General features: G+C 46.0%; 2 protein-coding genes across 4 annotated transcripts in view; one reads left to right on the top strand and one right to left on the bottom strand.

Annotated features, from left to right (window-relative positions):
• Positions 1-18,587, bottom strand: part of DOCK1 (dedicator of cytokinesis 1) — a 291,813-nt gene that overhangs the window by 134,081 nt on the left and 139,145 nt on the right. The window lies entirely within an intron of this gene.
• The window catches only part of INSYN2A (inhibitory synaptic factor 2A), a 43,492-nt gene continuing 42,738 nt past the window's right edge, over positions 17,834-18,587 (top strand). Inside the window, exon 1 of the mRNA XM_014269764.3 lies at positions 17,834-18,398. The gene's annotated coding sequence lies outside the window, so the exon portion shown is untranslated. The remainder of the gene's footprint in view (positions 18,399-18,587) is intronic.

Genomic DNA, 18,587 nt, shown 5'->3' with positions numbered 1-18,587 from the left:
AGAATTGTTCCTTGAAGCCAACATTTCATCACACACACACATCCCTGCTCCAACACCGATCTGCACATCCCCACCTGCAAACCACTGCTCAAGGCCCTGCTGGAAGGAAAATCTATTTAATATTAGGAGGAAAGTACGACTACCAGTCATCATTTCCTTTGTGAGGTATCACTTGCAGCCAGCACACTCTTAATTACAGTGCTAATAAAGGTTTGTAATTATTTAGAGGTAATATTTGTACTCTAGGTGTTTTTAATATGCTCTAACTAGTTAGCAATAGCTAACAACATGATTAGATTTTAATCTTAAGTTGATTTTTAATCTTTAGTTGTATTTGGAGATCATTGTCATCATCTACAGTCCAGCACTGGAAGCAATATATAGAAAAAAGGTACCTAATTCTCTAAAAAATCAATTTCAATTTGAGCCATAGGAATAATTGCAAAGTTGTGTTTACCCAGGCAGTCCTGCAAGGGGTTTCCATTGTGCTGGGCATTTCTCAGCTATTTATTCACTGAAATGGTGGCAGGCTTTACCCTGGAACACTCTCCCTATTGCAAAGCTCAGAAATGAGCTGGTCACACAGACAGGAAGATCATTAAAGAATATCCACTAGAGAAGCATTTTGCCAGCAGGTTGCTGCAATTCCTGCCTCTCCTGGATTGTTTCTCCCCAAACCAGGGGCACTGTGGGTCCCTCTGGGTGAGTGGGGTTGGGAAGTGCCTGGTGGGAAAGGGCCTGGGGGTGCTGAGGGGTTGGAATGAGCCCAGAAGTGCCCAAGGCCACTGGCACCTGGATTGGAGCGGGATTTGTGTGACCACAGGCAGCAGGAACTGTCCCCTGATTCCTGACGCTTCTCCCAGGAGCATCACACCAGGAAGGGCAGGAGAAAAACCCAAACCAAAGCAGAATCCTCCCCTAAGGCACAGAGATTTCTCTCAATGTACAACACTGTCCCCCTGTGCTGGCACTGCTGAGGGACCTCAAACCCTGGGGACAGTCTGGATCATGCAGGACAAGAGGGACATGGAGGGGCTGGAGGGTGTCCAGGGAAAGGAACGGAGCTGGGAAGGGGCTGCAGAATCCCTGAGGAGCTGGGCAGGGGCTGCAGAATCCCTGAGGGAGCTGGGCAGGGCCTGGAGAATCCCTGAGGGAGCTGGGCAGGGGCTGCAGAATCCCTGAGGAGCTGGGAAGGGGCTGCAGAATCCCTGAGGAGCTGGGCAGGGGCTGCAGAATCCCTGAGGGAGCTGGGCAGGGGCTGCAGAATCCCTGAGGGAGCTGGGCAGGGCCTGCAGAATCCCTGAGGGAGCTGGGAAGGGGCTGCAGAATCCCTGAGGAGCTGGGCAGGGGCTGCAGAATCCCTGAGGGAGCTGGGCAGGGGCTGCAGAATCCCTGAGGGAGCTGGGCAGGGGCTGCAGAATCCCTGAGGGAGCTGGGCAGGGGCTGCAGAATCCCTGAGGGAGCTGGGCAGGGGCTGCAGAATCCCTGAGGAGCTGGGCAGGGGCTGCAGAATCCCTGAGGGAGCTGGGCAGGGCTCACCTGGAGCAAAGGAGGCTCAGGGGCCCTTGTGGCTCTGCACAGCTCCTGCCAGGAGGGCACAGCCGGGGGGAGCAGGGACAGGAGCAGAGGGAACGGCCTCAGGCTGGGCCAGGGCAGCTCAGGGTGGATTTTGGGAACAATTTCCTCATGGAAAGGTTTGTCCAGGCCTGGCACAGCTGCCCAGGTGGAGTCCCCATCCCTGGAGGGATTTAAAATCCACGTGGATGTGGCACTTGGGGCAGTGGTGGCCTTGGCAGTGCTGGGTGAGGTTAGGTTAGGGTTGGGTGCAAGGTTGGACTCAATGATCTCAGAGATGTTTTCCAACCTCGATGATTCCATGATTCTCTTCTATGTTTGAAGCATTCCCAAAGCAAAGTCACAGGAATCCAGGATATCTGCCCAAAGGGAAGCCACATCCAGTTCCCAAGCAGAATGAGTCAAAATTCTGCTCCATTAAAAGCAAACAAACCTAAAAAAAACCTAAAGCCAACACCAAGGCATCTCTTTGTTTCTTTGAAAAGGGTGCCTGATTATTTAGAAACACATTTTATATTTTTTAAAAATGAATATGCTGTTCTAAACTGTGAAATTACTTCTGATTTCTGTAAAATTCAGTTCTGAGGGAAAACTTGAAGAGGCACAGGAATGCTCCAAAAATATTTTCCTAAATTGCCTTTAAAATAAAACACTCAGTGTTCAAATGGCTCTTGAACAGGAACAAGAAGGGAAATTTTAGTTTTAAATAATCCCCACAAGTAATATTAACACTGAGAAATTCCAGAATGAGAAGAGAATTCCCTGCAGGAGAGACCACACATGCCAACACTTGTCTCCCTCAGGGATAAAAGATCCTGCTTTAAACAGGCTTGTCCATTTTCTCCCAGTGAAATATTTCAATTGAAATATTAAGCTCTTTATGTACAGTGAGAAAATCTAGAGAAATCAAACCTACATTCAGCTAAGCAATATCTTACTAAAATGTCCCTGATACCATGGTCAAGATTAGATGAAGAAGTCTAAGTTTCATTTATTTTTTCCATTAAATTTTCCTTATGTGGCCTTAAAAGTCTACACAGCTAAATAAATAAATGGATGAATATATAATAAAAAAAACTCAAACAAAATCACTTGAATTAATTCACTACATTTTGACTTTCAGACCATTTCCATAGAATATACTTTGTTGGAAAGGATTTAAGTCCCTCACAAAGATTAAAAAAAAATGAAGTTTTCTCTCTGCTTATAACTTGTATTCTCTCTATATTAGCAACAAATAAAGAAGTAAAAATCAATTGTTATCAACTCTAGAAGCCACTCATTAAATTGTCACCACTTACAGACTCACAAGATAGAAATCCAACTTGAAAATGCCCCAAATTTCATCTTTTTGCCCCAATGTGAAAATGTAAAATCCAATTTGTCTGCAGACAAGTTTGCTCACTTCAATAATAATATTTTATGTAATTTATAGTATAAAGGTATTATAAAACCCAGCATGAATAAGGCAGAGGACCTTCCATCATTTCTTCTCTTCAAGAATGTTTTATATTATAAAATAGATGAAGATATGGATGGAAGTTTCAGCTTCCAGGGCATCCTGAAGGGAGTTTGATTCCTGAAGGTTTTCCCAGGAGCATCACACCAGGAAGGGCAGGAGAAAGACTCAAAACAAAGCAGAATCCCCCCCTAAGGCACAGAAATTTCTCTTTATGTGTAACAATTCATACATGTATTTCTCACACTATTAAAACCAACATTGCTTTTCTCATAATAGAAAATCCCACAGTAAATTCAGCAACACCTTCAGAGATAAAATTATTTCGTGGCTACAGCAGCAGGATAAAAACAAGTGCAAAACGTTGCCATTTATCCCATTTTTTTACTGAATACACAGAATATTCCATTTCCTCAGGCCAAACCTTGCCTCTTGAACAAGAGAATAAAACTTTTTTTATGTTTTATTTTTTCCTTGCAGGAACAGAAGCTCACACCTGCAACAGTGGCAGTGATGAATATCTGGGCAGTCTCCTGCTGCCACAAACATTCATTTGAAGCATCTTTTTGCCAATCAAGATGCAGTAAGGTATTTTCAGTGACAAACTTTGCTTCCAGAGCTCCAGGAAAAGATGTGAAACCTCCTTTACCTGACGTGACTGAAGGAGTTCAGAGCCTCCCCAAGCAGCAAAACCGATTTTAGGTCAAGCCAGGGAAGTCCATGCAGAATGCAGAGCTCTGACATGGGAGTTTAGAGGTGAAAATGAGTTTATTTAGTCTTCAAACCTTGTTTTACATCAAGAAATACTTTACAGATCCTCATTTGATCTCTGACAATTCTGTCTTGGTGAACAGAAAACTTGTTTTAAAAGGAAAACTTTTCCAGCACTGAGTCCCTGCAGGAGTGGATGCAGGGAAAGCAATTTGGGAAGGAAACAAAAGGGGTTTTCACAGAGATCACAACCAAAATCCAGCCCTGATTGTGGCCTTGGCATCTGAAGGAGCTGACAAGAAAGGGAGAGGGAATATGGACACAGGGAATGGCTCCCACTGCCAGAGGGCAGGAACGGATGGGAGATTGGGAATTGGGAATTGTTCCCTGGCAGGGTGGGGAGGGGCTGGGATGGAATTCCCAGAGCAGCCCCTGGATTCCTGGCAGTGCCCAAGGCCAGGCTGGACATTGGGGCTGGGAGCACCTGGGACAGGGGAAGGTGACCCTGGGATGGGATGGGATGGGATGGGATGGGATGGGATGGGATGGGATGGGATGGGATGGGATGGGATGGATGCCATGGGTTTGGATGGGATGGGATGGGATGCCATGGGTTGGGATGGGATGGGATGGGATGGGTTGGGATGGGATGGGATGGGTTGGGATGGGATGGATGCCATGGGTTTGGATGGGATGGGATGGGATGGGTTGGGATGGGATGGATGCCATGGGTTTGGATGGGATGGGATGGGTTGGGATGGGATGGGATGGGATGGGATGGGATGGGATGGGATGGGATGGGTTGGGATGGGATGGATGCCATGGGTTTGGATGGGATGGGATGGGATGGGTTGGGATGGGATGGATGCCATGGGTTGGGATGGGATGGGATGGGATGGGATGGGATGGGATGGGATGGGATGGGATGGGTTTGGATGCCATGGGTTTGGATGGGATGGATGCCATGGGATAGGATGCCATTGGCTTTGAGGTTTTTCCAAACCATTCCACAATTCTGTGATTCTACGATCACAGCAGCTCCACTGAAATTCCCTTTGCACAAGGTTTATTTGTTGGGAAGTTGATGGTAACACAGTGGGAATAGACAAAAAAAGTTCCCTGATTCAAAAGTGCTTTGCACCAACTTCTGTAAAAAGCAGACAAAAAAAATTAATGAGATGTTTTAGCAACACCATTTATCATGTTTCTAAGGCTCTTTTGCAAAAAAAAAAAAAAAAAGTCCATTTTAACCAAAAAAATGTTTCTCTTTTAAAAGCTCCATGCAGTGTCAGTATTGAACAGTGCCCTTCAATGGAACCCACAGTGCTCAGGAGTTCTCAAGGTCAGTACATTTATTTCTGGTTTTCTAAATGCATTTGCCTTTCCTCATGGTTTTTTTTTCCTCCCTCTGCTACACTAAACATTATTTCACTGAAAATCTACAGAACTGCCCTCAATAAATCTGTTTCAGGTATCTTAGTTTACACATCTATTAATGCTGATAATAAAATTATAAATGCAGTCATAAAATACAGAAAACAACTGAATTTATGGGAATGGCCAGTACTCAAACAGTAAAAAAATAAAAAGGAAAACCCATAAAAAATGTTTTAAAGTAATTTTGCAAAAATGCAGCATTGGATATGGGAATATAACCCTGGTGCCAGTGCCTCACCACCCTCACAGGGAAGAATTTCTCCCTAATATCCAATTAAATCTCCCCTCCTTCATTTTAAAGCCATTCCCTGTTTTCCTGTCACTCCATACCCCTGTAGGTATTTCCTTCAAAAAGTCACCAAGGAGGAACAATAAAACCAAACCTATGACAATGAGAACCCCTATTTTATTTATCAAATACAATTAATGTTGGAAGCGTTGTAAAAAACATTGATACAGACCAGGAAAAGAATTAAAGGACAAGATAAACCTAAAGAGGAAATGGTAACTGGAGACAAGTGGCAGTGATTGGGATAGCCCACAGGTATTTGGGATATTGTCTCTGCAGCTCTGAGGTACCACTATGACAAATGATGGGAACAAGAGGAAGAGAAATGATCTTTTAAATGATAATCTTCACACCAGACAGGTGATGCTGCCAGATGAATACACTCCTAAAAGCAACAGCCATTTTGAAGACAAATGATCCCACTTTTGGTGCTTCTCATCCTCCTGTTTTAATGTAAATTATTTAGCAACTGCTTTATGGAGGGGCTCAGCGAGCATGAGAGATAAGAAATGTGTGCAATCCAAATTTAATTGATGAAACCACGCAGTTCGCAGATCCCTGGATTAAAAAGCTCCTTGCAGGAGGAGGTCTCTTAGGGGAGGCTTTTGCATTTTGTAATTAATTCCTACCTTTGGTTCTCTCAGCACATCAACCATCACACCATACCCTGGGGGCTGTTCCCTTCCCAGGTTTTGGGACAGAACACAGAGGATATGGGAAGGTTTATGGGATGCAGGCTCTGATGTGCTGCTGTTCTCACTCCTCTGAAGGTGACCCAGTCCTTGCAGACAGGAATTACTGCCAGGCTCTCATCAATGGGGAAAATAAAGGGGAGGGCTCTCTCTACATTTGCCTGATATCAAAATGAAATCCCCAGCACAGGCAATGTTCTCATTCCCTCCTCCCCAAAGAGCAGGAAAGTGATGAAATCCAAAAAGACTCATAAGAAGCTGCTCCTTTGTTCCGACTTCTCTGACTTCAGCTCAGTTTTCTGCGATATTTTATATTACAGCAGTAAATTAATGCTATTTACACAAATGCATGTATCAATAACGGTAAATAAGAGCAATACAATTTCCAGACAGGTCACATTTCAAGCGAGAATTTCTGTTCCAATATTGACAGATAAGAGGAGCTGAACAGATTAATACCCAATAGCAGCAAAGAGGAGATTTCACAGGAGTGAAATTGTTCTTTGCCTACAGGAATGTCCTCACCTTACCTGGCTCTGCCCTTGGAATTTGGCTCCCAAATCACTCCTTCCATCCCTGCCATGGCAGGGACACCTTCACTGTCCCAGGTGCTCCCAATGTCCAGCCTGGCCTTGGGCACTGCCAGGGATGCAGGGGCAGCCACAGCTGCTCTGGGAATTCCATCCCAGCCAGGAATTCCCAATTCCCAATATCCCATCCATCCCTGCCCTCTGGTACTGGGAGCCATTCCCTGTGCCCTGTCCCTCCATCCCTGTCCCCAGTCCCTCTGCAGCTCTCCTGGAGCCCTTTTAGCCACTGGAAGGGCTCTGAGCTCTCCCTGGAGCTGCTCCTCTCCCAGCTGACCAATCCCAAATCTCCCAGCCTGGCTCCAGAGCAGAGCAGAGCAGTTTTACCTCATCTCACAGGCACAAATTGTCTCTTTGCACAATTTTACTTTCCTTGTAACTTCTGCAGATTGTTTAATTTTATAAAATGTGTGCAAGGTTTGCAAGGAGCAGAGGAAAATTTCCACAGCATTTCCCTTTTCCAACAGAGATTCATAAGCTCAGGTTTCTGCGTTTTCCAGGAGCTGTCTGCAGGTGTTTGGAGAAGCAGCCATATCTGCATTTTACACCCTCTCAAGGAACACAGACCTGTTTAATACCTTACATTTAATTAAAGGGAGCAGTAAAGCCCTCATCTGCAGAACCTGAACACAAGAATATGTGGGCTGAGAATCCAAGAATGACCCAATTCTTCCCTAACATTATTAAATTTGAATTTTGTTTCTTATTAAACTCACAGCGACTCAGAAGACTTTGGGGGATTCTCTCAGACAACTCAGTGCTAAACAATGTGCAGTCTCCAGAAGAGCTTCAAAGGTGCCTCATGAAAAGAACATGAAATCAATCTCTAAGCTGCAATCTAAGCAAAAGATGAACTTTTCTATTGTGGAGAAGTGAATTAATTAAACACCTCTTTTATTATCATTTGGGACGATGACCAAAACGTTCAGCAGAATAAGCTCCAACAGGATGCTGCTGATAAAAAGCTCCTTATCCTGATCCTGCCTGAACTCAGCAGAAATCCAACCCCAACAGGACAAAAGGAGACCATCAACGAGGTAAAGGACAAACTGCCTGAGGTAAATCAACAGTGTGGACCCAGGAAATTCCTGTCACACACAAGATTTTTGCTTTTATATTGATTTTAAATCAGTAACATATTTGGAAGAGAAGAAACAAGCTGAATATGTTAAACATATCTCATTCCTTTCTCCATTGCATGGAAAAGCCAAGATCACAGAATCCCAGGCTGGTTTGGGCTGGAAGTGATGCCTCAGGTTTGGCTTTTCAGTGTTTCCCATTCTGAGCTGCTTTAGTGTGTGGGTCTGGGCTCACATCAGGGATGCTGAGCTCTGTGCACAGAGCAGGGAGACAAAACAATTCCTGCTCCAGCTGGGCACCAAGGACAAATGATCCCAATCCCAGCCCAGGAGCACAAACCCCGTGGGCTGGAGAGAGAAAAACAAGCAGGGTGGGACTGCCTGGGCTGAAGCTGGGATGGGACAATGAACTGCAAGGTGCAAATGGAGCAGAACTGATCCCAGGGACAGAGCCCGTGCCCGGCCGTGCATTTTGGGGCCATTTTGGTTCATCTTGGGTGCAGCCCTGGCTGGGCTCTGGTGCTGCCCAAGGTGCATCCATGCAGGAGATGCTTTCCATAAATCCCTGCTTTATTCTGGAGCTCTGCCCAGGCTCTGCTCTGGGTCAGCCCTCACAAGGCATCCCAGGGGACCTCAAGGCTCATCCCATCCCACCCCTGCCATGGCCAGGGACACTTCCCACTGTCCCAGCTCCCTCCCAGCCCTGTCCAGTCTGGCCTTGGTCACTTCCAGGGATCTCCTCCTGAAGGAAAGAATGGAATATTTGCTCGGGAAGCTCTGCTGCTTCCAGATGAAGCTAATTCAGGTTTCTCTGTACTTGCAAGTCAACCAAAACCCACCTAGAATATTTTAGGAGAATGACTTATTTATTTTCTCACTAAACCAAAGGTGCAAAACATGTTTTGACAATTTTCCTCATGACAGCCAGCACACTCCATGTATTCCAGCAAAAACAAAACATTTTGAAGTTCTGGTTTTCCAGCACCGAAATAAATTCTGACCTATAATTGAATTTTATTTACCTCCCCAACGTTGTTCTGGCAGAAATCAGAAGGGAAAGAAGTAAATCCCTCCCAAATAAGGAGTCGTTTATCACATTCTAACAACAACACTCCCACATTAACAACAGGATTAGAGATGGATCTTCAGCTCTGGAATTGCTTTCCCCTACCTACAGCCCCAGCGTGTGGGCAACAAAAGCAACTTAAGTTGAGAGATGATTTTTAATTACACATCCACACTTAAATAAGAACTAATCTCTCCTTGGAAAAAGCAATTAAATCCAAACCAAGATTAAAATCAGCGGTTTAAAACATGCCAAAGTGAAAATCAGCTCCTGGGCTGCAGGGGCAGGACAGGGAATGCTCAGCTCAGTTCCTACACCATTCCAAGAAAATGCATGGATATCCCATGATTCACATCTTTTTTTTTTTCCATATTTTTCCTCCCATCTTGGCGGTAACAACAGGGCCAAGCAGAATCTCTTTTCCAGGCTCTGATATTCAGCTTCATGCCAGACTCACCCAGGATTTCCCATCCCAGCCCTGGAGATCCAGGAATCTGTCCCAAGGGGAAGTAAAATCAAACCAGCAAAGCAGCTTTAAGATAGATTCAAAATATAAAATAAATATTAAGAAGAAATTTAAAAATCTAAAATCAGTGCACAGGCTACTGCAAAACCTCAATGGAATGGTAGGGACTTTCTTTAGGCCCCTCCCAGCCAATATCACAGAATTCAAATATTTCTGTATTATTGAATGTCACAGCACTACTTAGATATACCAAAAATACAAAAAAAATGGAAAAAGAAAAATACCAAAACATCCCAATCATTCTCAGGGCCCATCTTTCAATCTCAAAACATGAGATGTTTTTCTTACTTTTGTAATTTCCATGCACTTAAAACCATCCTAACTGAAATTTTGGGGGGCATTAACATTTGAAACCCCGGCAGAAAATCAACCAACCCTGAGTTATGGCAGAGCCTACAACACTCATCCCACTCCTGACATTTGACAAAAATGAGATTTGTAACTTCTCTTGCTATGGCTGAAAAATACTCATCATCTGTTGAGGAGGTAAATTTAAGCATTATTTTAAAATGCTTTAAAAAAACCTCAGAAAAGCTACTTAGAGCAAGACAAAATGTTTTTCAGAGCCAAGGAAACAGCTCTGATTAGGTTGTCCCTATAAGTAACTGTGAGGTATATGGACAATTTCTGCATAAAGAGAGCACAAACATTACCCAAAGTCATTAACTGCTAGGCAGGAATTAATATGTTTACAATTCAAGCCAAGTGATAAATATGAATATATAAAAGGCAAATATTCATTGCATCCCTGTGAATTATTAAAACTCTTTCTTTCCTTAATAAATGGAAAAATTAACATGTACAAGCATTCTGCTTTTTCCAGTTACTGGGGTTTTTTCTAGGCAGGAATCTTATCCTTGTAACTTTTGCTAACACCTGAAATTGAAGAAGAAAAGATTAAAATCAAAAGGCCAAACAAACAAAAAAATATACTTTAAAGTTCAAGTCTGTTTAACTAAAATTTTATGAAAAACCCCACGTCATTAATTGCCTGATCAATGAGCTCCTATGGAATATCAAGGCCAGGCTGGATGAGCTTTGGAGCCCCCTGGGATCATGGAAGGGGGCCCTGCCCATGGCAGGGGTCGGACTTGATGCTCCTTAAGGTTCCTCCAAGCCAAACCATGATGGGATTCTACAGTGAGACAAGCAGGGCTTTGTCCTTTCTTCCCCCCAAGACTCGGTGTCCCCTGTCCCAGCCACCACAGACACCTGTGACGTTGTGTCAGCTTCCATGGTGCCACCACCTGTCCTTTTGTCACCACCTTCAGCCCCCAGGAGCTCTCCCACAAGACAAGCCCCTCATTAGATAATCAATTGCTGCAGATCTCTGTCACCTGGTAATTGATGTGAAATAACAGAATTATGCTTCCAAACAAAGCCTGTTAGCTCATCCCTCCAGCTCATTGTCCTGAGGACAAGCTCAGCTCAAGTAAAGCCCTGGTGATGTTTCCAACCAGGCTTCAATGAAAGCTTTGATTTCCACCAGCCCACAGAGAAGTAAAACAATTCCTTAAATAAATGGAGCCTCCACAGCTTGAGGGGGACATTATCAATGGCAGAAGGAATGAGAAGGGCCACCAAAGTGACAGCCTGGGGAAGAGAAAGCTCCAAGGAGAACTTCTTATGGCCTTCAGTATTTAAATAGGGCTTGGAAGAAGGATGGAGAGAGACCTTTATCTTCCCACTGGCAGAGGGCAGAGTTAATGGGATTGTGGGAAGGAATTGCTCCCTGGCAGGGTGGGCAGCCCTGGCACAGGTGCCCAGAGCAGCTGTGGCTGCCCCTGGATCCCTGGCAGTGCCCAAGGCCAGGCTGGAGCACCCTGGGATAATGGAAGGGTCCCTGCCCATGGCAGGGGATGAACCTGGACCTTGCACCCTTCAACCTAAAGCACTCCGACAGGGGATGGAGAAGTTCCCTCCTCAGAAGGGGCCACAAAGCCCCAGATTCTCCCAGGAAGAAGCCTGCATGGATTCCCATTTTCCTGAGGTTTCCAAACCCACAGCAGTGGGGATGAAAGGAGCAACAGCTGCTGCTCACAAGTTTTACTGTGTTAGAACCAGGAGCAGCAGCTGAAGCCAACAGGAGACGAATTTCAAACAAATAAGATACAGGACTTTTAATGCTGGCATTTCTCTTTCCCTCCCAGGGACGATGGGAGCTGTGCCACGGGGACAGGCAGCAAAGGCAGCTCCACAAGGGAATGCACAAAGGCAGGAGAAGGAAAGTTTGGGGACAAGGAGCAGCCTCCACCTCCCATCCAAGCAACATCCCCACCCAGGCCTGGGCACAGGGCTGCTGACACGGGAAGGATGTGGGTACTCTCAATTTATTAGGGCACTAATTTGAATTCCTAAAAGTAAATTGAGGAAGTGCCACATTATTATCAAATGATAACTTCATTTCTGGGTTTTCAGAGATTTCATCCTTTTCCTCCCCACAGCCCTTCCAGTTGTTGGGCTTTTCTGTAATACTGATGGACATCCCTTGGATATAAAGCAGCTGCTAATTATGCTCCTCAACCACTGCTAAGTATTAATATTTAAACTCCCGAACTTGTTTAAAAATTGAAGAAAATCAAAATGTGGTGCTGCTTTGAATGGTTTTTAATTCAGTGTCCCCAAGCCATAAAGGACAGAGCCATTTTTCCTGCACTGTGTTTTGAAGAGCCCCAGACCAAGGATTAAGAAGGAATTCAAGTGGCCTCTGCTGTCAATTGTAAACTCATTTAATGTCATTATCAGGCTCCCCATATTTTTCAGAACACGACTTTTTCAAATATCTTGGGCTTTTAGGATTTCCAGACTTTTCAAAATAACTTCTGTTCCTTTCTTAAGGTAAAACTCAGTCACAGACATTTTAATATATAAAATAATTAGGTCTTTGCACAGTCAATGAGGAATTTAGCATATTCTTGTTTGCACAAGGCAAGTTTCTAGGTCATTTTATTTAGAAAAAAAAATAAGTAAGGGAGGAGAAGCTCTTAATTGTGAGCATATGGCTAAATTTTAGGTGCCCATGATGCTGCAAACTGCCTCTTTATATCCCTTTTTTATTCACTGCCATCATATTTCCCTGTCATGTATCAAAGTTATTAAGAGCAATTTTACTTTGGCACCTGCTTGGGGATTTTAGAAACTACACTAAAGAGTTCATTTCTGAACATTATGGCCAAAATACTTAATTTTGGTTTAGAGCACCAATAGAAATGGCGAGTTTAATTCTATTTGCACTGCTCATTATTTCCCTCTTCCATAATTTTGTAGGATTTTCATTTTTCATTTGTTGAACACATTTAATTTCATTTAATTTGGTTTTTTTTCTGTTATGCATCAGGAGCAGGTTGCTCCCTGGGCTTCTAACTTGAAGGCAACATGCAAAAGCACATAAAAGTCTGGATTTTTATGCCATGTTCAAACTTTAAATAGTTCAATATTTCAAATGAGAAAACCTTCCTGAGGCTTTGGGAGTTTACATTACTTTATAACATCGAATGTTCTCCATTTGACAGAAAAGTTGCATTAAATCCTCCATCTAATGAAATCAATGTTGTATAAATAATGTATTATTCCACCAAGGAGCAAATAGGAATCAGATGCAAGTAACCCCATTATTTGTTGGATTTGCCTTTTTTCTGCCCATAACTTGAATTTGAAGATGGAATTCATGCTCATCCCACATTTCATTAGGTGCTTAAATCTGAAACCATTTGTCTAAAGGCAATCAAAAGTACGACCAGATTTGTTGCTTTTTATTTTTAAGCAGGGCAGGATTTTTTCCCTTTGCCATAAAGCAGTCAGAGAGAAAACCCTGGAATTTGGGAAGGTCATAAAATAAACGAGATAAAGCAAAATATTAACGAAGTTGGCAGAATGTTCCTTTAAAAACATTCCCCTACATTTCCAGTTCCTCAAGACATCTTAACAAGGATGTAATTTCCCATTTGCTCTCAGTGAGCAAATCAAACAGGGTGATTTATTATTCAGATGGGCACAAAGGATTTCTGAAATGCAAAAAGAAGGGCTCTAAAAGCACAAGTCATCCGTAATGACGACAGCCTGAACTGCCTTTCAAATATGAACAAAATGCAGCCATTTAGGGGCTCATACATCACGCTCTCCCAGACCCTCATTTATTTCCCAACTCTACAGGCTGCATGAAAACGCACCCAGAATTTGGCACCTACTGAGAACATCTTTATCAGGGAAATGATTCCACACCATGGCAGAGCAGCTCAGACTCCCCACCTCTGGAAGAACCACCAAGGCTTCCCAATCACCACTTCAGTTCCCTTCCCAAAAACATCTGTGTGCTGAAAAGAAACTTTTCTGAACTATAAACACAGTGAAAATATGACAAAACTCCCACTCTTATCCCAAGAAAATGCAGATTTTCTTGATAAACATCTCCAGCAATTTGGGCTCCTGATGAGACAGCATTCAACTGGAACCCAAAATCTCAGCTTTAGCTGGTGAGACCTGCTGTTATATTTTTCTTCCAATGATCTGTACAATGGGAAATTGAGAGAGAGAACTAAATCCTGCTCATTCTTATCCCAACGAAGCACAGAAATAACCATCAGAGCTAATGAGGTTACTCAGCATTTTTCTTCTCTGAGCAGAAAACCCACAAAGAGCAGTTCCCTCAATCAGCTGTTTAATATTTCAGCTGTGCACAGGTATTATGGGTATTAGACACATATTCTTAAATCCACTTTATCTTCAAAATGTTCCTTTAAGTAAAGAGATGTGGAATTAGCACTTTATGTATAAAGAACTGACATCAGCAGAGGCTCAAATGAATTTTCCAAGCTCATGGAAAAGACTTGTTATGGAGCAAGACACCCCAGCAAATCTCCCAAATTTCTGCCAAATGACTCCAAGAGACCTTTTCCTCTGCATCACAGCCAAGCAGAAAATATCCTGCCCCAAAGCAAGGAGCACCTCCCAGGATTGGACTGTTTGAAATTCCAGCCAAGTTTCACCTCAGCTGGAGCAGAGGGGCATATTTACCATCCCTCCATTTCTGTTCCAATGGCAGGCTGGAGGAAATAAATAAATTAATTACCAATTTAGCCCAGAAAGCCAGGCAGTTATCACCCAAAGGCATGGAAATAACCACCTAATTAATGGGAATGAAGGTTCAGCAATGTGAAAATTCCTGGTTTTAGCAAAGGCTGAGTGACAGCACTGGTCCCAAGTGACCACAGAAAGAAAAGGCACAACTTTGTCCACAGCTCTGCTTCAAACCAAGTGAACTTCACCCTTCTTTCCTCTCCAACGCAGGTGGGAAGTTCTGCCATAAATTAGCCTGGTCCTAAGGAATTAATATCCCTGAGAACCCAGCTCAGGCATGTAGTGTTGGGAATTAAATTATGCCTCCTAAAATAATTTACTTAACATAGGTCTGAAAATCCCACTGGTGCTGGTTTATCATCCTCCCTCCCCACTCTGGTGCTCACCAAACACCTGGCAGGTAACTCAGGCTCTGGCTGCCACTTGCTTTTCCCTGAGCTGCATCCAAGCTTTCCTGCACAAGAACTTCACAGACTGTTCCAGAAAATCACATTTGAGTGTTCCACTGTCGGACCTGCGTGTTCTAGAGGAGCATAATCCCACAAAGCAGCTGCTCTGCAAAAAAATCCCCCCAGGCACAGCATTTCCTGGGGCAGTCCTTGAGCTAAAGCTGAGTGAGGGGAGGACAGGCCAGGCTGACCCTCCCACAGTCACCCAGATGTGTCCTCAGAAACTGAATGTAAGGAAGAAAGTCAGGTAAAACCTGCAGTCTGTAACACCAGGCTGTGATGAATATTTCTGAACACACACACAGGTGCCTCCCTGAATTTATGGTGCAATTAGCAGTGAGGGAGAAGGGCCCCTCACTGTACTTCTCCACACAGAATGCCACTAAAATCCATCTCACTGCCCTCCAAGCCCTGCTTTCCTCACTGCCTCCAGAATCCCAAGGCAGGACTTCCACCTGCACGTGTCACTGCAGCCCCAAGCAGGGCTCACTCCTCCCCGAGTGGAGAAAAAGCCAATCTGGGAGGGTAGGACACTCCGTGAGAGAGAAATACATTTATAACCTAAAGCAACTATAATTAATTGTCTCTTTTCTCTTTGCACCCTCTCAGGCTGAAGCCCAACCCCTCTCTCCCCTCTCAAGCATCTCTTCAACACTACATTTCACTCTGCAACAGTCATGCTCAGCATTTTGAAAGGCTAAAATATTGACAAATGGGTGATGAAGCATTTCCAATTTCCCAGTGTATTTACTTCTATGTGCTGTTACAGTAACATGAAGCATGATAATCACAAAACACTTCATTCTTCACAAACCCTGATTTAAAAAATCCCTGTATACACCAATGGTGTCAGCAGCTACACATGAATCTGGTCCACATCAGAAAGTGCTTTTTAATTCCCTAAAAACCTCCACAAGATGCTGTACAGTTTATAAGTGGGGCATATGCATAATGCTGTGCAAGACTAATCAGCCTTGAGACAACAGCTTCTAAATATCATTATGGAGAAGACAAGAATGATGTTTAACTGCTGCTTCTGTCAGACAGATTCTCCTTTCAAGTCACTCAGGATATCAAGTTATAGTATTTCCTTCCAGTAATCATGGGCTGGATAAACTCACATTTTCAGCTTGTGAAAAAGCAGCAGCATCTCCTAGCACTGATCTCTTGGCTCTGAGGAAGTAGCCTGTGTTATTTCAGACGTGCTCACCCTACCATGTAATTTTACCCACGTCTGTATCCAGGCTGCAGCCAAAAACCACATTTATTTTCGTAGAGAGAAATCCACAGAGGACCTGGAATACAGCAAGTCAGCACTGCTGGAAAGAAAAATAAAAAGAAAAAAAAAATAACAGCATGGTGGCTGCTGTTGCATCAATAAGCAGGTCAATATTGAAGTTCTTTGGAAAAAAAATAAATCTGATAAAATACCATGAGAAATGCTGACTGATCCAAGCTGTGTGACAATCCCTACCCGGGGCAGAGCAGCGGGTGCTGAGGAGGGCACAGCCCTGGCACCGTCGCTCGGGGAGAAGGAGCAGAGGGAAGGAAGGGGCAGCGGCAGCACCTGCACAGGTACAGGCAGAGCGGCGGAGCTGCCCTCTGCTGACTGCCTGCTTGCGGAGCGCCGCTCCGATCGCTCCTGCACAGCCTCACCGCGACGCCGGGCTGCCCGGGGCTCCCTGCCCACGGATGTCACACACCGGGTGCCAGCCGGACCCACGCGGGTCCCCTGCCCAGCCCCATCCCGGGCAGGCGGCACCGCGGAGCCCCGGCCCTGCGGCAGCACCGATGGGCAAGGGCTGCAAGGGCTGCTCAGCTCAAACTCCAAACACCCCCAGCGCTGCAAGGGCTGCTCAGCTCAAACCCCAAACACCCCCAGCGCTGCAAGGGCTGCTCAGCTCAAACCCCAAACACCCCCAGCGCCGGAGCCAGGGCTGCTCAGCTCAAACCCCAAACACCCCCAGCGCCGGAGCCAGGGCTGCTCAGCTCAAACTCCAAACACCCCCAGCGCTGCAAGGGCTGCTCAGCTCAAACCCCAAACACCCCCAGCGCTGCAAGGGCTGCTCAGCTCAAACCCCAAACACCCCCAGCGCTGCAAGGGCTGCTCAGCTCAAACCCCAAACACCCCCAGCGCTGCAAGGGCTGCTCAGCTCAAACCCCAAACACCCCCAGCGCCGGAGCCAGGGCTGCTCAGCTCAAACCCCAAACACCCCCAGCGCCGGAGCCAGGGCTGCTGCTGCTGCTGCTGCACCGTGTCCGTGCCTGGCCGGACTCACCCAGCGCCCAGCTCGCCTGGCCCTGCCTGCTGTGCTGTGGGGCCGTGCTGGAACACTCCGGGCTGGTCCAGCCCCTCTCATCTGCCAGTTCAAATCAGGGGGCGCTTCAGTAACCCCCTAAATCAATAACCCTCAAGGTGAAGGCGCTGCTGTGACAGAGAACTCCGTGGCCCACACCTGCTGGCACCCGGGCTAGTACACTTTCCTGCTGGAAAGTATTGAGCAGCAAAACTCCTGGGAATCTCCGAATGAAGCACAGACCCAACGCTTCCCAACTCCCAATTCTCATGCCTCTCATGGCATTTTCTGTCTAACACTCAGGTAAAATACACACGACCTATTTAACTTCCAACTTTTTGCTTTTTTAAAAGTGAAAAACATCATTGCTAAACCCTCTGTAAAATGAGAGAAAAGGAGGAAAGATGTGATTCAAGTTTTACACAGATGATCACGTTTATCAATCTCCTCTGCCAAACTGCTTCACTCCGAACTCGCATCCATTTTATACAAGGTTTAAAAGCAAATGGGAGCAGCTACTCCTTTAGCACCTAAACACTGTCCCTCCCAATAAAAGGCAGCCGTGTAGCTTTAACCCAGCGCTTCGCTGAAATTCCCAATGGATCAGCATCACCCACTCTGCGGCTGCTCCATCGCTCCCGTAGCGCGACTGGAAGCCCGGGCTGCGCGGGGACGGTGTGCCCGGCTCTGTTATTACTGAACCCCGCGCAGGAGAACCAGAGCAATAAAGAAAGAATAAAGCAAGCTGCTCAGCCAGCCTGCGAGCGCCAGCTCCGCGCTTCTCCCCTCCTTGTGCGCGGCGCCGAGCACCGCGGCTCCATCGCTCCATCCCACCTCCCCCGCCCGCCCCCGCCGCCAGCCCGGCCCCCGGCTCCTCCTCCTCCCCGCTCCCGCCCGGCTGGGGGACGCCCGCCGGTCCCGCTCAACAAGTTCCCCTCGGCGGGGACCCGGCCGAGGGGACCCCCCGACAGCGAGCCCCCGCCGCAGCCCATGAGGGCAGCGGGGGAGCGCGGCGGCGGCGGCTGCGGCTCCTCCGGCGGCTCGGCGGCTCCGCGGCAGATGCGCCCCGGCGCCCAGGCTCTGACGGCCAGCTCGCCCCGGCGGCTGGAGGGAGATGCTCGCCCAGACCGCCGCTTCTGCGTGAGGAAGCACAAGGTAAGGCGCTCGCCCCGAGCCCCCGAAATCGCCCGTCCGCCGCTTCTGCCGGCGGAAAACTTCGTAGGGATGAGGAGAAAGGCTGGAGCTGAGCGCCAGCGTTATGCAATAGCGTATGTGCCTGCCTGCGAACGGCTCCTGCATCCAATAACTTTCGTGACAGATAAGGAGAGAATATCCCGATACGCG

Source organism: Zonotrichia albicollis, chromosome 7 (genome assembly GCF_047830755.1).
Source record: "Zonotrichia albicollis isolate bZonAlb1 chromosome 7, bZonAlb1.hap1, whole genome shotgun sequence".
Lineage (NCBI taxonomy): Eukaryota > Metazoa > Chordata > Aves > Passeriformes > Passerellidae > Zonotrichia > Zonotrichia albicollis.
The sequence above is the reverse complement of the archived record's forward strand: the minus strand, read 5'-3'. Positions and strand labels throughout refer to the sequence as shown.